Source organism: Bactrocera tryoni, chromosome 3 (genome assembly GCF_016617805.1).
Source record: "Bactrocera tryoni isolate S06 chromosome 3, CSIRO_BtryS06_freeze2, whole genome shotgun sequence".
NCBI lineage: Eukaryota > Metazoa > Arthropoda > Insecta > Diptera > Tephritidae > Bactrocera > Bactrocera tryoni.
This window is the reverse complement of record NC_052501.1, coordinates 19,849,789-19,876,483: the sequence shown is the minus strand read 5'-3', so window position 1 is coordinate 19,876,483 and position 26,695 is coordinate 19,849,789. Positions and strand designations below refer to the sequence as shown.

General features: G+C 33.3%; 1 long non-coding RNA gene across 1 annotated transcript in view; it reads left to right on the top strand.

The window, feature by feature from the left end:
• Positions 1-26,695, top strand: part of LOC120770278 — a 270,998-nt gene that overhangs the window by 186,955 nt on the left and 57,348 nt on the right. The window lies entirely within an intron of this gene.

The following is a 26,695-nucleotide window of genomic DNA, read 5'->3' as shown; positions in this document are numbered from 1 at the left end:
CTCGAATAAATATTATAGTTTTGATTTCCGAATAACTAATTTAATGAAATATTTGTACAGGTAGCCACATTGTTATACTTTTTTTAGAGATCATTGATCAGCTATTAATACCACATAATATAGTAGTATGTTTAAGGTAAAAAAAAAACAAAATTACTTCGAAACAAATTCGTACAGGTGGCAACTTTGTAAAAATTTACAAATTAATTTAAGTTTTCATTGTTATATATCTGCATTAATACTAATTCCCTGCCCATATTATTTTTGTTTTTTGGTTTTTATTTAAAAATTCTTCGTAGTCGTAACTTTTTTAATACTATTATACACATACTAATATAAACACATATGTATATATAATCAGGACCCTATAACAATTAAAAGTTATGACTAAACTCTGCTTAGTAAATTTGCATTTAAAAAAAAGTATATTTTAAAAAAAGTATTTATTAAACATTTCTAACTTTTAGTTTGACAGTAGTGGCAACCCAAATATTACTTATGTATATATACCTAGAACACAGGCATCGTCTGCCTGATGCCACACTTACCACACACTGATTTGCATAATCAATTAAAATATATGTATTTAAAAGTAATATTAAAAAAGTGTGGCAACTGCATAAAATTAACATTTTTTTCCGAAACTTAATTTCAAAATGTTTAATATATATTTAAAAAATTCGTTATTATTATTTATTTTTTTGAATTGAAGATCATCCTGCTTTTTAGTAAACAGACGTAACAACTTAAACACAGTATAAGTGTGTTAAGATTTGCGTGGCAGCTCCACAAAGTAAAATTGAAAAAAGTATTTAAACAATTTTATGTTTTGATTTACAGTTTACACAAAACTTTTTTAAGAAATAAGGCAACTTTTTATAAATTAGTCTTTTGTGTTTTTTTTTCTCAAATTAGCAGATAAAAATTAATAATCTTTTTTAAGAAATATGGCAACTTTTTATAAATTAGTCTTTTGTGCTTTTTTTCTCAAATTAGCAGATAAAAATTAATGATCGGCGCAAAAATGTGCATTCCCTTCCAAATAGCTTCAAAACAGCCTATACGTACATACATATATGCTATATAGAAACATACAAACATATGTACTATATTAATAATATTTATACATACATATGTACCATATTAACATCGTATATATGTAAGCACGACATTGAAATTGTGCAAATATTTAATCGCACACAAGATTATAAAATATATTTCCAAAATCTGCTGAGTGAAAGTAAAGATATTCGCGAATATGGCACACGAAGATCACAAAAGAATCGAGCACAATAAAAATTTTGTGAACAAGAAGCAGCGGAGAAAGTAATTACCAGAAATGGTGATTTGAGGCTAAAACACTAAAATTTAAGTGGAGTTGGTTGCTGTCCATGTATAAACAGCAATTGCGGTTATAAAACTGCAAAAAACAACACAAAATATCGACCAACATAAAGAATTCGTCCATTTATGCGCATCAAATAAGCTATCAGCATTGGATCGAGTTCGTCGCTTAAGTCTTCTGAGTTGATCGCTTAATCGCTTCAACGCCAAATTAGTCAAGCACTTTCATCTCAAACGAATTTGTGGGTTGTAGTTATGGACGATTTGTAGTTTTTATAGCTAAACACACTCATAATCATACACACACATATATTTATATAATATATATATGTATATGCATAGGTGTATGTGCATTTTGGCATTTAGGTCACGTTCTGGAACGCGACATAGAAAACGAAAGAAATTATAGAAATCGAAGAATTTGCTTTATGCTACTGTTTGTGTTTAAACGTGTGCGTGTGTTTATACTGTGTTTGTGTTGCATATTGAAAGACAGCTGTTGCGGCAGAAATTAGCACAAGCCACACAACTGATGTTTGCAAATTAACACAAATTCTCTGACAGCTCGTCGGGGGCCAGCCAGGCACACTCCAAAGCGTTGGCTGGTTCTTTGGTAAATTACTATGTGTTTTGCTGTTGTTTTTGTGCTTCTTTAGACGTATGTTGCTTGCCAATTGATATGTTGCTGGGTATGTTTTCGCTAATTCTAATTTATATGGGAAATTTGCATGTTTTAGGGTGCGTGCTGGAGCAGCCAGTGAAGCGAAAAACACATAATTACATACAAATACACACACATTGTAAATATACATACAAACATTTGCACAAATATGTGCCAACACTTGCTGGTGTATTTGTATGTATTTATAAACCCACTTAGTTAGCAATTCGTGGAAGAATAAATAAATGAAAACACCGCTATTTGGGTCAACCACCAACACATGCACACACATAGAGCCATACCAGTCTATTTGCATACGTAAACATTTATCGCTTTTCGTCTGCGCTGGGCTGTTCCGCGTCGCGACGCTACTCTGCTTTCGTGCGTTACACATACGCCATGTTGGCTGCTGTTGACGAGCGATGCGAGAATAAGCTGCACAAAGGTGTGTCGTCGTCTTCGAAGTTTCACGCATCATTAAAACTATATTAGAGTGAATCGCAGAATATCTTTTTTATCTCCAACAACAAAAACAACGTCTAATTACGGATTAAGGAGAAAAGTTGTTCGAAAACTAATTTTAAAAATTATTTAATCTTAATTAATATTATTATTATTATTATTAATTCAGATTAATTAATTAAGAATATTTAATATAATTTAATCCTAATTAATTAAATATTAGAATATTTCTTTTTATCTCCAACAAAAAAAAAACCGTAATTAGAAAGACAAAAGTTGTTCGAAAACTAATGTAAGAAATTAATTAATATTATTTAAAACTATTATTATTTAAGATTAAATAAATAAGAATAATTAATCTGATTAATTGAGAAAAATTAGTATTAATTAATCTTAATTCATTAATTCAAAAATTTTTTTGTCTTTAACAACAATAAAACCGAAAGACAAAAGTTGTTCGAAAATTAATGTTGAAAATTATTTTATTAAATAATATTAATTAAATTAATTTTTCTTAATTAATTATTTAAAAAAAAAAACAGAAAACGTTCGAATGCACCGAACCTATAATACCCTTCACAAAGACAAAAGTTTCTTTACAAGAACTTTTTTCCGCTCGTTAAGTTTGTATGACAGCTATATGCTATAGTTATCCGATCTCAACAAATTCTTCATAGATTGTACCATTGCCTTGGAAAATAATCTATATGTACAAAATTTCGTGAAGATATTTCATCAAATGAAAGAGTTTTCCATACAAGCCATTTACTACGTTTTTTCGTTTGTATGGCAGCTATATGCTATAATGGTCCGATATCGGCTATTCCGACAAACGAACAGCTTCTTGGTGAGAAAAGCACTGGTGCAAACTTTCAGAACGATAAACCTAATATTTCTTAAAAACTGTGGGACTAAATCGTATGGGGAACATGTCTTATTCAACTCAGCTCACAAAGTAAATCATCAAAGCAACTTGTTTTCCTGTTTGGCCCTTCGACTACTATTTTTCAAAATGCATTTTTTTTAACTTTTTATCTGCAAACTAATTTTCTTTACTGTTAATTTGGTAATAAGTTTAGTAGGTACCTATTATTTGATGACCAAACCCTCTGCTAATTAGAAAAAATATTTCATCACGCCCTTTCTGCAAATTTTTCTGAATAATATTGCTAAACATTTACATTTTTCGCGTTCAGTGCGCATTTTTTCACTTTCTTCGCCACTGTCACTTTTTAATAATTTACTTTGTGCCTTTTGCTGTCTTTACTCCAATTCAAGTTACAAATTAATAACTGCTTTATTTGCTCTATTAGTCATTAGTACGCTCGCTTTCAGTCCGGGCAGAAATTCATTTTTTTTTATTTTTTTTTTTTTTATTTTTAAAATTTGTTAGCCTTTCTTCCACGTAATGCCCACGTTTTGTATGCTTTTGCATTTATAATGATTGTTGACGCACACTTCTTGTTGTTGCAGCATTTTGTTGAAGTTTTCACTTTCCATCGTCAACGCCAACACACACACCATACAAGCGACTACAACAAAGCTACAATCAGAGATGATGGCCAGTAAGAAGAAAGTGAAAAGTAAAGCAAAAAAATCACCGCCATATGAAAATATCAGAAAAATCACACATAAAAGTTGTATATTTTCTTAAATAAAAAAAGAAATAACAAGAAATAGAAAAGTGCAGGTCATAATGGCCGCTCTGTTAAACCAGCTTGTGAACGCAAATTAACAATTTGTTGCTTCAATATATTTACACACACACGTCTGTATATATTTATATAGAAATATGTTTGTCTTCAAAATATAACCGCTCTGGTTATTCATTCATCATAAATGTAACTGTAACTTTCGCTTTTTGCGCTGCTGCGTTGTTCTTGTTTATTGAAATTTCATTGGGCAGCGCTGGAGAAAAGTGCGCAACAACAACGCTAGTGGAAACTAGAAAAAGTATTACGTTGAAAGAAATAGCAAAATATATACATAGCAGAGTAGAAAAGATTTCAACAATGGATTGGAGTTTCATTAAACAAAATGCTTTCAATATTCTTTTTATATTTTAGGCTTCGTAATTTCTTTATTTTTTTATAAAGAACTAGCAATACGTTGCTACTTTCTTATACATATCTATTGTTACTATCGAAATATATTTTAAATATTGTGTTACCTAATTTTTATAGAAGTAAAAGTTGTGCGCTTCGCAGTGATATTTGAATGAAATGCAGCCAGTTGGGCTGAGCTAGATATTTATTGGCTCTTTATGTATTATGAAAAATTACAAATTAATTAAAGTGCAAATGAAAATTAGCAATTCATACAAGAAAAGCGCAAACAAATTTTTTTATTCAACTTTCCAAAAAGGAAAAGTTTGAAATAGTTAAAAAAAATTATATAGGTTTTCTAAGTGATAAGTACAAAAATACCGCAACCATAGTATTATACTGAACAGGCTTTACTAAGCTTGAACCGATGTTTGTAACACCCAAAAGCAAGCGCCGGAGGCCCTATAAAATAACTACATATGTGATATATGTAAATGATTAGAATAATGTGCTGAGTCGATTTAGCCGTTTCCGCCTGTCTGTATATACGCGAACCAGCATTTCAATTTTTGCGACGACGACCTGAAATTTTTGACACGTCCTTTTCACTGCAAGAAACTACTCATTTGTCGACACCGCTGATATTGGACCACTATAGCATAAAGCTGCCATACAAATTTAACCATCAAAATATTGTCCTTGTATTGAAAACTTTTTTATTTGACGAGATATCTTCACGAAATTTGACATAAATTTGAATCTAAACATATATAAAATATATAAAATTTAATCTCTAAATATGTTATGTAGATCGGACTACTACTGCCATACAAGCTGTTCGATTCAATTGAAGTCCTTTTATTTGATAAGGTAGCGTCACGAATTTTTCCATAATTAAAGCAACGGTGTAATCCCCAAAAATGTTTTTTCATTTATAAAAGGTATTATAATTTCGGTGGAGACGTAGTTAACAATTTTCCTACTTTAAATATTCTTAAGTTTTATTTAAATAAATCACAGTATGGCAGTCATCAGAATACTTCAATGTGGTTTGAAAAGTGATTTGTTTTTTATGAAGTGTTTCTGTGTCTTGAGACCTGCTTATTAGAGAAAATTATATATATAAAAATATATTACTTAACCCATTTAGACCTACCGTCTCATATACGATACACCAGAAGTAATAAATTATTTTGAAGTACCCTTGATAAGAAAATTTTTTTTGTTGTGTTATTGATTATATGAGCCTACTGTATCACATACGATACGGCCTTTGAAATATAATTTTTTTTTTAATTTTTTATGTTCTGTGATACTCTAGGACTATTAAAACCAGATAAAAAAAACACTTCAATTAAAAAAAAAAATAGTTTCAGGTCTAAATGGGTTAAAAAATACAAATTTGTCTTTCAAACTGTAGAAAAAATAATATGGAGTGTCGCCGGAAGGGTCGCGGAAACGTTTAAGCCATACCCAGCCAAAAATATAATTAAGCTGGCGCATGCCTGATATATTTTCTTAGCTTTTAGTTAATAAGCATACAGGTATAATTATAAATATCGCTGCCGTTTTTTAACGAAAAAGTTAGGTCTTTTGGCACTAGTCAATGTGATTCATACTCAAATCAACCAATTACAGCAGGGTTTGTTCACTGATACCCATTATTTCCTGGATTAATTTAAATCCTAAATGAGTAAAGTGTAAATTTATAATTATATTTAACATTCTTCCCTTAGTCTTTGTTAGAATTCACTGCTCTCTCAACACTTATCTCAAATTGTTGCTCCCAGTTTACTTCACTTGTTGTCTCTTTTTTAAAAGAGAAAGAAACGAATTGTAGGATTTTTCTGCGAACGTGCTTTATATCAAGTGACTGTCGAGCACACATTTTATTAGTTTAGTTCTATAGGAATTTCCAAAGTTTTTAGAGCAGTCTCATCCCAAGAATTTAACTGACATTTCATCCCTGCAGCTGAAGTAAAGTCCGAACAGATTAATTCACAGAAGCTTAAAGAGATATTAATCGATTATTACTTCTCTTTTAATCAATTTTATCTATAGATGCCACTCCTTTAATTTATTTAGCTTTACAATTAGTAAACTTATTCATTTTTTTGGCTTTCAAGTTCTGTTTTAGTTCTCTTTTAGATATTTTTTTTTAATGTAATTTTCATTAGATTTTCAATTTTTGTAGAAATAAAAATATTTTCATTTGGAATTAAGGACAGAAATTCTCAACTGAAACAATGCTTTCCGACTACCAGAATCTCATCAAACGTATTATTACTAGTGATAAGTCTCAGATCTATGCTTACGACTCAGAAACAGTTGATCAATCGACCGAATATAGTGGCAAAGGTGAGCCGAAGTCAATAAATATGTCAAAAATCAAGGTTATGTTGAAAGTTTTTTTCGATTATAGAAATGTAATGCACTCCGAATTCCTTACGACCGGCCAAACTGCCAACAAGGAATAATATTTGAGTGCTATACGTCGTTTGCGCGCAGCTATTTATATAAAGAGGTCGGAATTATGGGCAGAAAGCTCTTTGATATTGCACCACGATGATGCACCGTCGCGTACTGCATTGATTCTTCGAGTGTCTCTCGCCAAATTTTCAACTAATATCGTGCTGCAACTACCGTGATTTCTGGATAATCGGCAAACCCAAACTACCGCTCCGGTGAAACCGTTTTGAGTCAAATGAAGATACTAAAGATAAATCCCTACGCTTTTTGAAGACTATTCCGAAAATTGACTTTAGCAACTGTTCGAGGATTAGAAAAAATGTTAGCACAATTGTTTTGGGGCCAAAGAGCATTACTTTGAGTGAGGCGACATAGATTTTGAAGAATAAATTAAGAATTCTAAAATCATTAACAAAGTCTTACTACTTTTGCTCATAGTAGAATTACAAATTTGAAAAATAATAATACAATTTTGGAAATCTCTCGAATTGAACGCTATCCTTCGAGTAAATATTCGAAAGAAATATTTCCTATAATGTACTATATCATATAATGAGACCCTAATTTTCATCCGAAAATATATGAAATTGAAGTAATGTCGCTTTAGGTAGCAAGAAGGAACTATAATTTTGGCCCACTGGTAGGCGGATTTTGCAAACATTTTCGACTAATAAAAAAGCGTAAGAATTTGAAACCTTTTTCCCAGCCCAAAAACAACAGGAAAGAAATGCAAAAAACCTGCCGACAACTTAAAACTTTCCTGCAACCCAAACGAGCGCTGTTCTGCCACTTCACCAACGCGTTGCAGCGCAGCAGCAATGTTCGCTCGACCTACCAACGAAACTCGTTTGTTTGCTGCACTAAGAAAAGCATACACGAAACCAACAACACATAGCAGCGCATAAAGAAATCGGCGGCAGTAAATGCAGCTATGCAAATGCCATTTATAATGGTAAGATTTTGCAGTTTCCTGCGTGGCAAGCCGCTGCCACATTTTCTACATGCAACAGCAATGCTGCCACTGCAAATATATATGTGTATGTGTGCGTGTGTTGGCAAGTGTTGCACTATAGGCCAAAGTCAAGGCAAACTAAGAATGCTGATGGCCGCAAAGCCAAACAACAACAACAATAACAAAAATAAGACTAAAAATAAATTTTACAATCTTTGAGCACTTACCATGCAGGTCAAGAGGGAGATAAGGCGGCTCGTATGTTGCTGGCAGCCGAAGCGCTGAGAAGCTGCGTGCCAACGCCGGTCTTGGCTACACTTGTGCCACAAAGCTGTGCGGCCAACTAACTAACTGTGTTGCCACTTGCGCGCTGCACGCAGAGTCTTTGGTGTTTTTGTTGTTGTTGTTGCTCTTCTAGTTGTCTGTGTTGTTATCTGCGGAGTGGCAACTGCAGCTGATGCTGAGTGTTGCCGCTGCGTACTTTATGTGCCTGCAATGCAGCTTTATGCATGCAACACGTTGCAAGTGTGTGTGCGCGCGTTTGCAGCAGTGTTTGTGTATGTGTGTGTGTGTGTGTTGACTGGCAATTTAAATATACAATTTACATCGCATGCGCGCCAGTTTGCTTAACGTTTTCGCTGCCAACTGCTTTGTTGCTTATTTTCTTGTATATTTGCTGCTTTGTTTGCGTTTTCAATTTCGCCTTCGGCTATTGCTTGAGCCGGCGTGTACGTGTTGTTGGGCTTGTGGTGTGAGGCGCAAAGCGATGTGGCCTCAAATGCAGTTAGTTAGTCGTCGCTTGCCTGCCTTTGACTCTTCGTCGCTTGGCTAAAATGCTTTTGTGTATTTATGCTGTTGTTTTTGTTGCTATATTTTCCGCTTGCTGCAATTACACAGCGAAACTTTTGTATGCTGCTGTGCCCAAAGTCATTTCTTGCTGCTTTGCTTGGGCGCGTGTGTTGCTTGTTGCAAGAACTGGACCACTAATTCGTTGTTGTTTTTGTGGCGGTGGCAGTAGCTGGGGGTGAAGTTTGGTGCGTGCGCAAGCGATAGCGCGATTTGTGGCATTTGTTGCTTGAGAAATCGTTCGAAAAATGCGGATGCGTTCTCAGCTGGTTTTGCAGATAAATGGATTTGGTGTTGTGTTGCTTTGTTTTTTTTAACACTTTTTGTAGTTTTCACTGTTGTTGGTTTGGTTGCTAACTTAGCTCTGATATTCTTCCGTTGTTATTACACTAACGTGAGACACTTTTTTTGAGGCACAAGTTTTTCTTTTTTGATAAAATATTTTTTAATTGTTTTTTTTTAGTATTTTTTACTGCTGAAATATAGCAGAGTGTGTTTTATTAGATAAAAGTGGGGTTAGGTTGAGTCATGGGGTTAATTTCAAGTATGTCGCTAACATATAGGATTTTAATAATCAGAGTGTGCTTTGATAAGTTCCATAAGAAAGTAGGATAACCAATAACTTTACTAAATTACTTAAACTTTAGATACTTTCAAAAACGGTGGAAATCAGTATTATCTTTCTTATGCAATTAATCCAAAAGTTTAGTTCAGAATTTCATTAGAAAGACAGTGTTCAATTTTTGTGTTTTTTCTGCAATTATACACATTTTGATGAGCTGGTTCCAAATCAAAATTTGTCTGGAAATACCCATTAAATCGAATCAAAGTACAACACAGAAAGAAATTTCGAAAAATTTTTGGTTATTTTCATTTCAGATACACATTTACGAACCAATCTATAAAATAGCATAAGAAATTTGTTGAGAAATTAGAGTAGAGATATTAATTTGACATAGTCTTTCGCATGATAGGAGCGATTGTGCCATTCCAATACATCATTTTTAATAAACAGTGATGCATATCGTCACCTAAAATGCAAATAATAGTTTAAAATGTTTTGGAAAATCATGAAAAGACGTTCAAGTGCCTTGGGATTTACATTGACTTAATATCAATTCAGTAGGGATGCCAGAGATCTCATTGTTGTCCGTGAAACTGGGATACATATTTTAATTTGACACAGATATGTTTTGGAAAGGAAAGTCAAAGTAAGGTAACTGGACTTGTAGCTTGATAGAAAAACGTTTGCTATTTTCTTTCAACATTAAAATTCTGCTGAAAATGTCATAAAAGTTAATTTCGGCTAAAAGAAGTGTTACCTCACACTGGTGTATTTGAAAAATAATTCATGTCCGATTTCGTGAAGCTATCTCGTCAAATAAATAAATTTTCTATACAAGCACTTCTATGCAATTGTTCGGTTTGTGCGATAGCTATATGCTATAGTGATCCGACATCGGCGATTTTGACAAATGAACAAATTCTTTGAGCGGTAAGAACGAGAGCAAATTTCAGAGCGACATATCGAAATCTAAGGACGCGTGTGTACAACATTCTAAGCATTAAGGGATCGTCTCAGTGTGAAAATTACGAGAAATTGATTTTTTTTGTTGCATTATCGGATAGTATATACTATAATAAAAAAAAAATAAAAAAAACGGATCGATTAGTTAAATTGTTTCCTTAACAGTAAACAACTTTAAATCCCGGAGGAGCTCATCGTTTTCACATATAAATGAGCCCACACTATGCTGCCCAGAACTTTATTTTCAAAAGTTTGAATATTTTAGATTTGAATTTGTTACGCTACCACAGATTTGAATGCCATACGAACAGATCGGCCTAAGTATTACCCTATAAATTAGCAACTTATTCTTCAGACTGATGCGGGATCTTGGCCTAAGGAGCCAGTTTAGCGGCGCCAACTTTAATCTTTGCGGAGTTTTTTTTATTTTTACGTGATCTTTTCAAGGGCGCCTCTTATTAGTTGTATTTCTCAAATATTTCGCGCGTGTGTTTTTTGGTAACAACTGACCATACAAAGCCACTTGAGGGCAAAATAGTGATGCTGATTATTTATTTATAAACTTTTTAAGGTTTCTAACGTTTCCTGCTGGGTGTTTCAAACATTATGGCAAGCTTAATATACCCTGCTCGGGATAATTTTCTTTTTAAAAGGAGCAAATGTTCTTTCTAAATCCACTAGAATTAAAAAAATACTATGACAATCTGCATAAAATCAATAATTTAAGACCTTTTGAGGCCAATATTTAATTATTCGCTATTAAGATAATCAAAATTTTTTGTGAGGCAAAGTGGCAACAGTAATGAAATAAAATTTGTAGCTCATCATTTATTTATGGATCTGAATATGTACTTTCTTGGCAAAATTTAAATTAGAATTTTTTGACTTCAGTCAACTGTTTTAATGGTGAACAAAGTTAATTATTATTAAGATTTAGAACAAAATTGGTTATCAAATTGAAATTGATTGGGCTGAAAATTAGTGTTTAATAAATTATTTAAAATCGGATTTTTCAATAAAATATTTTTTTTTTTTTAATTTCAATATATTAAGAATCTGTTCAATAATAAAAAACAATAACACAATTTTTCGAAAAAAATTTAAAAAATAAGAAAACAAATAGGAAATAAAATTTATTTATTCCGATGAATTAATTCTTTTAGACAAAAAAATGAGAACCCGGCTGAGCCGGAGTGAAATCGGACTGCAAGACACTCAAAAGCTGCCAAATGTTTAGTATTTCATAAAAATGTCTAAGAATATGTTTCACCGCTACAAGAACCACAAACAGCTCCGGCTCTAGAAAAATACAAATTTTTTTGTAAGTAATTTCTTTTCTTTACTGATATTTTTTTTCTATTCCTGTCATACTTAAAGCTTCCTTTTTCTATTTCTTATCATGTATTCCCTCATTACTTAGTTCTTTCACTACTAAGTATTTATAGTAGATTTAAAGCAGCAATACTTTATTGCGCTTCCGCTGGCTATTTTAGGTCAATGCTTTGCAAGTTAATTCCGTGTAATTTTTCTTTTAGCATTCACTGCTCTTTTTCGCATTTGCCTCATTTATTTCTGCATTCATTTGTGTAATAAATTTAATTAAATTTATTTTCACAAACACTCACTTCACACTGGCGTTGCACAGACGCGCGCGCGCACTGTGTTCTTTATTTTGGTTTCTAATTTATGCACACAGACAAACAAATACGCACCAATCCATACATATGAATGTATAAGCCAAGTGACCATACTTATATGAATGTGTGTGTGTGTTTGCGTGCATGCGTTTGTACGCGTCTGCAGAATACATAAATATCTTTCTGGTTGTAATATTTTAATGAGTTCCTTAAACTTTTCTCTTCGCTGACTTTTGTTTGCTTACTTTTCACTTTTTTCATTTCACGACTTTTTAAATTTGTTTTTGTTTTTCGTTGTAATTGTTTCTTTCTATAATTTCTTTTTATGTTTGTTTTTGTAATTTTTGTTTATTTTTATAATTTTTTTCTTTTGTTAGTTCTGCATTCACGTTTAGTCCACAGAGTTTTTCCACTGCCACTGTTACTTTGTGTGATTTGCTGAGGAAAGTTGTTGTTTTTGTTGTTGTTTCTAACAATAATTATATACTTTTTGTTTGTAGTTTACGTTGCGGTTATTATTCTTGTCTTTAATTTCGTTTACCGCACACACTTAGCCAGCTAGCCAATTTACTAACTTGCTGGCTGGCTGACTTTCTTTGCTACTCTCATGATATTTATGCAACTTTGTTGCTATGTTGCTAACTTTGGTTCGAAATTTCATAAATTTTATTGTTGTTGTTATTATTTTATTGCTTTACAGTGGCAGTTTGCAGTCATTACGGCTGCTTCCGCTAGTTCTTTCGTTGTTATTTATATTATAGTAATAAATGCTCTGCTATTTGACTGGTTTTATAGCATGATAGACGTTTTTTTCATGATATACTAACTATGCTTTTAAGAGTGTGACTTTTATTAGAATTTTTGACAGTGTTTTCTCCAATTTAAAAAAAATTTTATAATTTTTTTCTGTTTTTATGAAAATAATTCTTCGGTTAACCAGGAAATATATTATAGCTCAAACATTATTTAAATTCACTTTTAAACCTTAAACTTATGATTTAGTATTTGGTAGTATTTAACGTCTTAAGAGGTCATATTTACCATGTACGTAATATACATACACATCTATGTACTTGTGTTAGGTTTTACCTACTTTAACTGCGAAACCTCAAAATGAACTTTTCTAACCAAAGACTTAAGACACGAACTCGTTGAGAATTTCAAATTTGTGTTGGGTTTTCCTTTGGAAATAGCTATGCTCATGAATTGAGACATAATTCGTGAACTAAAATGTTACTAAATGTGAGTATGATAGTTTATTATTGCGTATTAATATATTTTGCGCACAAGTGTATAAATTTAAAGAAAAAATCTTTATTATAGTTCTAAATTCAAATTAAAGGATTTCAAAAGATTTTTTTTTAAATAAATTTTTTCTCTTCCTAATTTAAAATCTGTACACAAAATAATTTTGAGAATTAATTTAACGATTAAAGTAAACAAGACCACAATTACAAGAACAACAAAATTTAAGGTTATATACAGACAATTTTCAATATTTAGAAAAAAATTTGAATCTTTCCCACTAGGTTTTGAATGTTTTTAGAACTTTTATAATAAAAAATTTTAAAGTGCAATTTAATTAATTTATTTAATTTGAAAAATTTGATTAATTTTTTTAAGATGTTTAAGTTTTTTCTTAATTATAGTCCTTAATTCAAATTAAAGGATTTCAAAACAATTTTTAATTTTATTTTTTTTTTAATTTAAAAATTTATGAACAAAATTGTTTTATTAGGTAATTTAACAATTAAAAGGAAAAAGCAAAATTACAACAACAAAAATGAAAATTTAACATTATATGCAATAGTAATCAGACCATATTCAGTGTTAAGAAAAATTTTGAATTCTTTTCGTCTAAGTTTTAAATTTTTTTCCATTTTTTTGGAATTTTTGTGGTTAAAAAAAAAAACTATAACAATTCAATTATTAATTTAATTTGAAAATTTTAATAAATTAATTTAACTTAAAAATTTTAATTAATTAATTTAATTTGAAAATTTTAATTAATTAAATTAATTAATTTAATTTGAAAATTTTTAATTAATTTTATTTAAATAATTTTCATTTTGTTCTTTATTATAGTTCTACATTTTAAATAAAATATTTCAAAAATTTTTTTTTTTTTTCATTTCAAAAATTTTAAATTATTATAGTTTAATTAATTTAACTCTTCCGATCTTTTTAATTGATTTAATTAATTAATTTAATTTGAAAAATTTAATTCAATTTGTTTAATAATTTTAATTTTTTTCTCGATAATACTCTATTTAAAGGATTTCAGAAAAAAGTTTTTCTCTTCTTTTTTTTCTTAATTTAAAATTTTTAAATAAAATATATAATTAAGTAATTTAGTGATTGATAAATAAAGTATTAAAGACTTAAGACACAAACTCGTCCAAAATATATTTTCTTACAACACATACTATTTCATACATCCGAGCATAATGAACTTTAGGTGGTGGTGCAATCCTCAAATATTTATTTTATCTTTCATACACTTGATTGAAAAGTCGTCTTAAACTTACTTAATCGGAAAAAAATCAAATTGCATAAAGTCCCAAAATTTTGGAAGTATCCTGGAGCGACTTATTATCCTTTTTATAAATTTCTCTTATTAAAAAAAAATATTTTATTAAAAAATTAAAACCCACATTTTTTTTTTTTGTTACACTTGAATAAAAAATCGGCAGTTTCAAATTAATTACACACAAAAAAATATTGTAACATAAAAGAAACACTTTCTAACCGTATATAAATTGCCAAGCAACAGTTCGGGTAAAAGTCGTACGAGCAACTAAATTACTGTTTGACTACACAGCTGCTGGTAACAGCAACTTTCTTATGCTCGCTAAGCACCGATGGTGATAACGGATTGGACGATGGCACTGCGCAAGCAAATACGACACGACAGTCAAAACCGAATGTAAAACGGCAACTGAAGTTGAAGCGAAGAAGTGCCCAACACTAAATGCCAGCCAAAGACAGTGGTAATGACCAAACGACGCCAGCAATGGGGCGAGTATGTGGAAGCAGATGAATGTGTGTATGTATGCGTGTGAAATACGGCGAACGATAAGCGCGACGCAGACGTTGACGGCAGCGACGAAAGCAAGCACTTGTTTCACTAGAAGACAAATGTGACGCTGTGCATTGACGTCAACGTCGACGTCGGTAGCTGACGCCGCGCAGCAACAAGTTCTTTTGTATGGACACGTTCATGGCCATGGCCAAAGCAAAACATATATGCATACATGCAAGCCAGGCGAATATTGTAAGAGATGCGGAAGAAGTGCTTGGTAAGCATTTGGAGAAACAGCAGAAAGTGAGAAAAGCGTAGAGCGCGCTGTGAGTGGCTACACAAGTGGGTCTAAAGTGTGGATTGTGCGTTTGGGAGAGAGATAGGTCCACTTAGTGCCAACAATCAAGCGCTTCACTGCCAAAGAGTGGCTGAGGAGTTAAAGAAATTTGGCTTACGAAGCCACAGTCAAGCGGCGAGAAAGTGCGAAAGCTGCCAGCCGTGAATGAGCGCGAAGAATATGCGTCGTGGACTGTGCGGTCGACGCGCATGTGTATGCGTTGCCGTGCCGCGTTGAGATGCGGATAAGAAAAGAGTTGGAAGCACGCATAACGGTGCTCTGTTGACAGCAACAACCGAAACACATTTCAGCGAAACAAAAATAGTAAAAGCAAATAAAAAAGGCCAAATTTCAGTGTTGTATTTTTGTTGTTGTTGATAGTGTTTGTGTTTCTGTTGCGTGTAAAAGACAGTAAAGACGCTCAGCTGATCGCAGGCGAGCATGTAAAATTACAAAAAAAAAATTAATTGAGGCTTAGTTATAGCTATGACAAGAACATTGTGCGTCTGAGTTTGTTAGAGAGCGCCGCTGCTTTCACGAAATGTTTGAAGGCAAATAATTCTCGTTTGCGAAACTTCAATATGCAATATATGCTTCGCTAAGCGCTTGTTAAGCTCTGCTTATTAGTATATGCACACACATATTCATAAGCACATGCAATTGCATGTGTGTGTGCGTAAATGCATGTTGCTACTTTCGTAATTGGATATGCAGTTTCGCTTGCTGCGCCGCTCCGCGAAATAATTCTTTTCCTGTCACCTCTTTGTGTGCCATTTGCAGCCTTCTTCCTTCTTCTACTTCTTCTTCCTATAAAGCGCGTTGCATTCTTGTTAGTTATTTATTTGCCTTTTTTGCTGTTGCTTTCTTTTCGTTCTTTTTCATTTTTTTTTCGAAACTTCATTATTAACTGTTGTCCTCCTTTTGTTTTCTTTCATTCTTTCTTGCAATAAAATTGATTTGTGCGCATTGACCTGTGTGTTTTTATTGCCATTTCTGCTTATTCGATACTCATTTCCAGTTGATTTGTGTGAAGTGATAAGTTTTTGGCTTGTGTTTCCTTTGTTTGTATTTTTTCATTATGTTTCGAAGCGATCAAAATGATTCACTGATAGTTTTAAAAATAATACTTGGGAATTTGTATTTTGTAAATTTTGGTTGTTTCGCTGCTCAGCCAAATTAGCATAGACTACTTTGCTGACTGACGCAGATAAAAGCAATAAAACTAATTTCGAAAGTGAATAATTTTTAATTTTGCCGGAATTTACTTCGATAAAATAAGAACGTCCAAATCTCTGAGCAAAGTGATTTACTTCAGATGAAAATTGTGCCAAATGTCGCAAAAACGTATTATTTGGGTATAATCTTTGTTTAGTTTTTATTTAATTTTATCGATAATTTTTTGTTAATGAATTATCGATACACTATTGGGCGGTAATTCTGTGTTTTAGCTTAAAAACGTATGATTTCAGTGCAATCTTTATTTTAGTTAAATTTATCGATAATTTTTTGCTAATAAATTATCGATAAAATGCTGAACGAAAACGCTTTTAAATCTCGTAAAAACGCCTGATTTGAGTGCAATCTTCAATTTTAGTTTTAGGTAATTTTCTCGATAAATTTTTATGAATGAATTATCAATACACTATTCACTATTGAACGGCAACTCTATGAATTGGCTTAAAAATGTATGTATAATTTGAGTGCAATTTTATTCTTAGTTAAATTTATCCGTAACTTTTTATTAATAGTTGATAAAATGCAACTTTTTATTAATAATATTTATCGATAAATTTTTTATTAATAAATTATCGATAAAACACGGAACGACACCTCTTTTAAATATCTTAAAAATGTGTGATTTGGGTGTAATCTTCAATTTTAGTGTTTAGTTAATTTTATCGATAATTTTTTGTTAATGAATGATCCATACACTTTTGAACGGCAGACCTTTATATAATACCGTTAACAAAAAAATTATGATGTTAAAGAGTTTTAGCGTGAATTAAGGCTTTCTTTAGATATTGCACTATACCGATAAATAATGTTTAATGTTTTTTAATCGAAATAAATTATCGATAACCTATACTTTACTCTACCATTAGTATTTCTGGATTCTTTTCCCAAGCAGTTAGTTCTTGGGTTGATTATTTTTTAATAATTAAAAATTAGTAATCAATTATCGATAACATACATTATATTTATTTATTATTTTTTTAAATTATTTTATCAATTAAAAATTTATTAATCGAGTATCGATAATATGCTCAATGTTAGCTAAAATGTTTATTTCACTGAGCAGAGTAAGATTTACTTTTATAATTTATTTTTTGTGCTATTAAATATTATTAATTGGTTATCGATAACATATTCAATGATACTGGAGTTATATGTAAATGTTTCACATTATCAATTAATATCTATATATTTTTTGTTATCAAAAAATACTTTTTAATCAACGCAAGAAAATTGTGCTTGTCCAAAATTGCCAGGCGACTTCTGACATTATATGAGCTGTGTTGATGTTGTTTACAATATGTATATTGGCTTCAGAAATATTTCTAGAAAAAGGACAGAAAAGTTGTGAACAACCTTTTATAGCTAGTTTTTCTTATCAATTTTGACGTAGACTACGAACAGAGGAATTTTTCTTATTTTACAATGCTCACCCTAACCATTGTGAGTTGAACTGGTAGGCAATAAGCTACGCATAGACCAGTTTTGGTCCTTTGTGTTACCAGATGGAGTTCAGTTCCTATGTCCAAGAGAAGTAGTAATCCTTTAGGACGCATGCGCTTGATGCGAATTTTAAGAGACTTTGCGGCCTCCCTATCAATACCTCCTCCAGTGTAACATACCGTGAGGACCACAGATGCTTACAGCTTAGTCTTGCCAATGTGGAACAAGTGCACTTAAGATGCTCCACTGTTTCCCTGGTGCCCTGCTCTAACCATTTCCTGCAGTCTTCTCGATCTGTCAGCCCCATTCTGCGGGCGTGTGCCGCCACCAGACAGTTAGTATTCCGATCATTGTTCGATAACATTCAGGATAGACTTATATATAATTTAAGAAGATGGGTCAGAGCCTATTTTATATATATATATATATATAATGGGGCCGACATTGAGCAAGCCTCTTAATGGCAAAATTAGGCTAGGAAAACCCTTGTTGAGTCTAGTTGAGTCAAGGGTACCGAAGCTATGCTTGAAATAATAAAAAAAAACAAAGTCGGAAACATCATTTGCTCCCCTTTATACAACTTATTAGTTTCCCACAAGTATTTTAGAAAAAATAAAGATATAGATTCTTATCTTTTACCAAGCAATATTTCACCAACATATCGTTCACACCAAATTAACTAATCTGCATCAGAAGAAGAGGGAATGCATTTAAAATAATTGAAGGAATATTTTTTCTTTTGAAAAATTTTGTAAACTGAGGATTATTATTCATTAGTAGTGCTAAATATTAGTAGAAAGCCTTAGCCATTCAAAGTTTTATGAAATTTAGTCCAAAGTTGGGATTGATTGATTAATATGAGGAATGCACTGCGACCTATGGTCTATTGTGCCCTCTCCTAACCTACATAGACTCACCTAGCCCCAGCGCATCGATGAAGTTCAGTAGCCTTCTGGGCGCTAGTGAGGCTATGCTATCCCTATCCGGAAGCACTGCTCCGAGGGCCTTAGTCCTGCGTCTACAGACTGCTGCGCAGTCAATCAGCAGGTGCTCCGGGGTTTCAGGCTCCAGGTCGCAGAACCGGCAGTTGATGCAAGAGGATAGGCCCATGTTATACAGGTGCCTATTCAGCTTACAGTGGCCGGTATACCATGCGACCAGCAGCCTGAGTTTGTTCCTGGGAAGGTTTATTATAACCTTGAACCTGCTTAGATTGTATCCTCCCATTAGCAGTTTGGCATGTCTCATACCACGCGTTTGCCGCCAATGCTCCTCTCTGCCCACTCCTTCTTCCCTACGAAGTAGCTCCTTTATGGTGTGTGGACCTACCCCAATAAAGGGTTCCGGTCCCACCATCTTGGTGGAGGCTGCGGAGCGGGCTAGCTCATCCGCCAGTTCATTGCCGGCTATACCTCTGTGACCGGGCACCCAGATTAGGTGTACCTGGTTACGTTCTGCAAGGCTATTCAGCCTAGTTCCCTGCACTCCTGCACTAATAGCGATTTGATTTCGTAGGAAGTGATCGCTTTTAGCGCCAGCTTGGCTATCACTGAGAATGGCTATTCTCTCATTGCGATAGTTGCGGTGGAGGTTTATTTCTAAACACCGACTTATGGCATAAACTTCTGCCTGGAAAATGCTCGGGAACTCTCCCATGGGTATGGAGAGCTTAGTGCGTGGGCCAGCAATCCCCGCACCGATCCCCTCCGACATTTTTGATCCGTCGGTGTACCACCTTAGCGTACTATTCCTCAGCATCAGTTCGAGGTTGGACTCATTCCACTCATCCTTGCTGCCGAGGGTGACCTTAAACTTTCTCTTAAAGTTAACTATTTTGGTAGTGCTGTCCCTCGGGAGGAGGGCTGATGGTACATCGCCACTTATCTTTTCCATCCTCTGGGACGAGATTACTCTACCTTTGCCCCACCCCTCTGCCGTTAATTGCAGAATTGTGTGCTTGGCTACCTGACCGATAACCAAATGAAGCGGAGTAAGCTCCGTCAGAGCCTCCAGTGCTGCCGTCGGACAGGCAAAATCCCAAAGTTGGGAAAGACTGCTCGTATCTGATGCTGCAGCTCATCGTAAGTAGTGATATCCTCTTTAACCACTTAAATAGCACAACAGAATATGAATATTTATATTTATGCTTTCAAAGACGCTTTGAACACCACTTTTAACACACATTTCCCAGTTACATTTTACATAAATTTCCACATATTTTTCACAACTGTTTTTATTACCAACAAATCCAATTTTTTTAACGCTTTAGCACTAGTTGTTTTTCTTTAATATTTCTGCCAAACATTTCACGCCAATCTTCGCACACTTCGTGTCATAAAACGTTAGAACTTCTTTTTTTTATTTTTCTAAGATTCTTATGCTCGCGTCCAACCCAAACCGCCAACCGTTTGTGAACTTGAGAGACCTTGACACTGAAGCTGCTCCTCACCAACTGAAAATCAATACCAAACAACAAGTTGTAGCAAGTTCTTCGGCTAATTAACCACAAACGCGAAGAAGCACACAGAAAGTCAGACAAACACAAACACACACACATACGCATTGGCATGGACAACAGAGCTGAGCAGTGCGAGTAATTGACTGAGCGTATGACTGTATGACTGTGGCTATCAGAACAGATAACATAAAGTTGAGACAAGGAGGAAAATAATAATGAAAAAATTATGATTATTAAAGAAAAAAGACAGAAAAAGACAAAACGAAGCATTGTTTATAAAACTAAAAAAAAAAATAAAATTGTGAAAAAAGTGTTAAAAAGAAAAATAGTTGTAGATTTACGTATGCTTGTGCTTAGTAGCATAAACAGTAGTCAAGCGTATTAACACACAAACAATAAAAACAACACGGTACAATAAAAACTCGGTAGAACAGTAACGGCAAGCGCTTGTTGGCTGGATGATACCAGGTGGTGTGCTTATTTATATAAAAAGACACATATGTATGAGTGGTAAAAAAGTTAATCACCTTGTTGTTGTTGTGAAGAGATTTGCCAATTGCACAGTTGCGTACCATTATATAAACACATAAATATATATTTAGGCAAGCTAACGAAGTTGGGCAATGTGGAATGTATTGCTTTAAGAGCTTCTGCTGCTGACTCTCTTTTGTCCATGACTAAAACCAAAGCATTTAAGAGAGCTTGTGAAGTCTGTGTATTTTAGCATAGGCGTAGAGTTATGGAAAATTGTATTAAAGTTAAAATTCTGAAGCGATGACCAAAAGCAATATAACTCGCGGAACTTTAAAGTATTATATAATGGCAAACATTAACCGTGTCTTACATTATCATAAGGTAAAAAAAAAACTCGATGGGAAAATTATAACAAGCAATGCAGTATGAGCATTATCGCACTTCTTTGTACAATAAATTTAGACATTGTAAAAATCGAAGAATTCACTTTTAGAGCTTCACAAAACGACGCATATCTCAAATAGTAATTTTGACGTGAAATTTAGCATAGCATCACTAACAGTACAACTAACTTACATTTTTACAAATTTTTTTTTTAATTTACCGATTCGAAAAACACGCGAAGTATAAATTAAAGATTCACCTTTCAATTTGATCAATTGAATTTTAAGTTATTTCCCGACTTTGTCCATTTTCAGTTACTGCTTACAACTGCTACTTTCACTGTGTTTTTCATGCACCGAATAGGTTAAATAAAGTTCGGAACACACTTTATAACACAATGAATGGAACGTTGGAGACACTATAAAGTACAAGTCTAAGTGTCCGTCGGTATGTACGCAAACTAGACCCTCAGTTTTTGAGATATCGACCAGAGATTTTGCACATATTCCTTTCGCAACCAAGGAGCTGTTCATTTGTTTGATACGCTTGCTATATAAACTGACCGACTCACGTCCTTGTATGGAAAACTTTTTTATGTGAAAAAGATATCTTCAGCAAATTTGGCACAAAAATTAAACTAAGCGCTGAAAATTGTAAAATTCCTTAGTTGTTTTCCTTCTCATCTGTCTAAACTCTTTACTATAACAACATTGAAAATGAGGTGAAAACATCTCAACACTTCCTTCTTTACTTTCCCGCGTTGGAGAGGTCAAAACTTAAACACTTGGGATCGCATACCTTCGGACACCCCACCGAACTAGCGGGAAATTAAACACCTGTGCAAATATGTATTGGCCACCAAGCATTTTTGGTAATTTATAAATCGAACACACGATTTTTTTTCTTTGGCTTCACAAATGACTACATGTAGCTGTCCGCATGCGATCTCTCTAGATTAGCATTATATAATATATTATTAAGTGCCACGGAAGATATCTTGTGCCAACCTGTTCAAGTTTAGGCACTTTATCAAGCCTAAAGAGATGGATGACTGACCTGTGATGATATATATGATATGATATGATATGATATGATATGATATGATATGATTTTTTTAGATTAGCATAAGGCCACTCTCATTCTTTAGGCATGGGAATAGACTTGTTTAACATCGGTTTTGTTTGTACAAAAGAAAGTAAAAGAAAACATAATGCGCTAACCTTGTCTACAATTATTGCCACATGGTGAGGCTCTTGGTTCTCTCTGCTTTTTTCTGCCTTTTAGACGGCTCTGATAGCTGGTGTGGTCTCGCGAATTCGTCCCCCTGAATGTCAATAGGCGGCATGGTGGTTAGTACTTCTGCAGCCCCTTCTTTTATTATTCATCAGCATTGCTTGATTTCGTTTGGAAAGCACTTATTACTCAGATTTCACAAAGCCTTTGCACTGTTTATTTATATGTACTATTATTCACAGGTTGGCAATGTTTTTCGTGTAAATCATCATCAAAAATCATATATAAATGCTCAAAAAAATTGGGTATTTTATCATGACTATCGTATAAGGTTGATATCATATCATTCATTATAATTATATTTGTGTGCCAATAATAAACTAAACGGTTTTATCTTCTTTGGCTTAAGTTGCTTAAAACTATGTGAAAAAAGGCAATAAAAGGCACTCTAGACATTGTAAATGACTTCTACCTTGAACGCGTCAGCAAATGTTGCGATGAATCCATATGATTTCTCATCAAACCGCCAATAACATTTGCAAGGCGAAAGTGCACTGGTTAAACCGTAGATTATGAATCATATTTATGCTACAAAATTTTATATTTTTTCCTTTAACTGTTTAGTAATTTATTAACATAAAATTAGTTTAAATTCAAGCATTAGTCGTTTGTTAAAAAAATGATTGAAGTAAATACTGAGTATTTGCTATTTTTCGATAAAAAAATCAAAATGTTTCAATATCATTCACTTGAAACTAAATTCCCAATCTTCCCTAGCACTAATTTGTCCAACAATATTAAGTATTCCTTCAAATTGCCTCAACTGTTGAGAGATTTCTTAATTTTCTTGCACCCTTCTTTTATTATTCGATTAGCCTGTAATATGTTTACGCACGTGATAAAACTTCTTAATTTTCCCGAAACCCCTGTCGGCCTGTACTTGTTCTTTGTCAATGACACTGTGCAACATTGTCGAATGGCAGGCTCACAAATAGCTGTTATAAGGTGCCACAAGCCGTACGACGCGTTTGATTTTTACTTTTAACAACATGTGATTATGTTAATGTAAAGCAGGGACAAAGGCTATTTGGTGAAACGGATATGAAGACATTGCATGTCATTAAAATTCAATTGAGCAAACGTGACGGAGCGCTCTTTTGTTTACGTTTTGGTAATGAAAATGTGTACGGACATACTCATCATAGAAGCCACATAATTGTTGCTTGGTCGTATCAAAACAAAATTTGAATTTTGGTTATAAAGTGGTTATTTATTGGTTATTATAATAAGAAATAAGAAATTTGTGTTTTGATAGAATTTAATTTGGAACTGTTCTGAAACTTTAAGTAGCGTCTTCTCTATGAAACAAAACATGCCCATATATCTTGCTACAATGAATAAATGCCTAAAACTATGCCTTGCGTTATCATACAAAGCGAAGGTTTGGACAAGTGGTACTAAAATACTGGTAATTTTCAAGCAAGACTAAAACTTGTTTCCGTTTCCTTCCTTTCAAATATTCCTTCTGTTATGTTATTAAAAAGTGTGCACATGTGAGCTAGTCAGCGTTTTGTAAGTATATCCTATAATATAATATTATAATATAATTTTACTGACTACACATTAACTTTGTTTTTAACATTTCATAGTTTTATTGATTATAATTTTATTTTGTTCCTAACATTTTTTGGATTTTTTGATGAAATGAAGTTAACTTAATGTCTACTTGCTTCAGATATTGCGCATGTCCAAGGCAATATGATGTAGCAACTGTTACCATTGTATTATGTAAATAGGATACAAAGGTTTCTTGCAAATAGTGCAGTGAACGTATGTTTTACCGCAAGTGACTCGGTCGTTTTCTGCGAGTTATTTCATGCTGGACAAGATTTAGGCCAAGATTTTTGAGAAAAAGCCTAGGCTTATATGTTTCTGACGCAGGTGGACTTCTGTCCGTAAAACGTAGGCATTTAGCGCTCAGATATCCATATTAAAAAAACAGCTATGGGCCAACTATTAGTTTGTCTCTTGCACGTATGTGTTTCTACTAATGGGTCAATTGTGTCTACTCCAGACATCGTAGAATTATAAAAATTTAATATTTCCGTCAACTTCTTGGGATGCTTTTCATTAATGTTTTTGTTACGATGAAAAGTGCTCCATACAATAACCATTTTATACTTTTTAGGAATGGTTTGAACAATTGTAACTTGTCCATTGAAGAAAAAACGACTGCTTAGTATTGGTAAACTTCTTAGCTCTTGGCTAATGCCGCAAACCAGCCAAAAGCGCTTATTACTTCTCACAGTGTCTACCAATGTCATATTATTAAAGGTAGTAAAGGTAAAGCAAAATCTCGAGTTGTAAAAAAATGTCTTCATCCAAAAGCCTGCGGAGACTTTCCCCATGCAATCGATATACGATAATTATATATATCTATGTAGTTTCTAAATTATATGTATTTTAACCAGTACATATAAATGTTCCGTTTGAAGTACATCCTATGATCAGTTGCCTAAAAATCCATCTAATTTCAAGAATTGGTTTATATTTCTCTTCTTTCTTTTTTTGGTGCCCTCTATGTTGGTGAACTCAAAATTATTTTGTTTTTTAATTTGCGGTGCAAAGCGCTGGCCTAATGATTATTTTATATTTGATAATCAGTGAACTACATGTACTGTAACCCCGGGGTGTCGTCGAATTATATTTTCTGCTCTGGCTCTAGTTCTATGGATTGCAGTCAGTTCTATCGACCACACAACGTCCTTGTCCTTTGAAAAGTATGCGGGAGTGTAACTTACATCAGCTTGAGCATAACTTTCTTCTCTTGTATTTGGCTTTCTATCAAACGACCAGTCCATTGAAATTAAGTAGGAATAGACAATACCACAATCAAAATACCCACGCTCGGTTTCGTTGCGTTTTACAAAATTTCTACGGTATCTGATGCTCACTGATGAAATGATAAAAAATATGTTGTACTTTTTCGTAGCGATTTCTCTCAATGCAGGAATTGGTAAAAGAAAATCCCAATACATTTTGTCTTTTATGAAATATTAGAAAAAATATCATAAAAAGATCACGAGGTGATGACCTTAAGGTAACGAAAAGGATATTTAGTTACGAATAGTTACGACAGCAACTGTTATAAAGTTTAATTACACGCTCTGTTCACACAGGTCAATTAAATTTGGCAATTATTTAAGATAATAATTTTCTCATTGTGTTTGTTAATCTGTCTTTCTTTAGAAATTTAACATACTAGTTGTTGTTGTTATGAAAAGTATTATTTTTTGGATTGTGTATTGTAATTTCTTCAGCTGGTTAATGGCCATAGCATTTTTGACCAGTACTTTGTAGAACTTTTTTTTTTTTCGACGTACTACTCTATGGCTTCTAGATCTCTTGTGTCCCTTTGCGACAATTTTTTTTATCAATCGAAAGAACATTCTTTGTCATTTATTTTTGAGGGCAATCTTATTCAATGTTGGCCGCGGCTACATTTAAGATGGTTCCTTATGAGTCTAATATTCGATAACTCGGTCAAGCATTTTAGATGGTAACTGGCGAATGACACGCTTGATGTTTTGCTCCAAGGCATAAATCGAAGCGGGAGTGTCTACGTAGAAAAAAAAAAGAAAAAGCATACCGATGTGATATCACACGATCTTGCTGGCCAATCGACCGGTTCGAAATGTGAAATTATCTGCTCACCGAAGTATTTTCTCAATAAATCCATTGATTCGTATAAAAAGTGACGTTTAAAAAGTGGCGGCGCCTTGTTGAAACTAAATATCGCCCAGATCACGAGCTTCAATTTCAGGCATCAAATAGTCGGTTATCAAGTCGCGAACATGACAATACTGAACAAAAATAACATGACAACTTGACACGACTCACGCGAGATCTGTCAGACAACGACTATCGAAAGAAGTACCTCTACTTAGATCACTCGTTACTTCCTTATGTTCTTTGTTGGAGATTGATTTATTTTGACTCATACATATCTGAAAGCAGTAATAACTACTACAAAGAGCTTATCTCACAGTCATGATGGATCTGAAAGCCGAGCTTGCCAACGTATGCCTAAAAGTATGCTAGTAATCGTCAACTTTCAAGCTTGATTTAAATTTTATGCTCATTTCCAGTTTTGTCAAACCTTTCAAG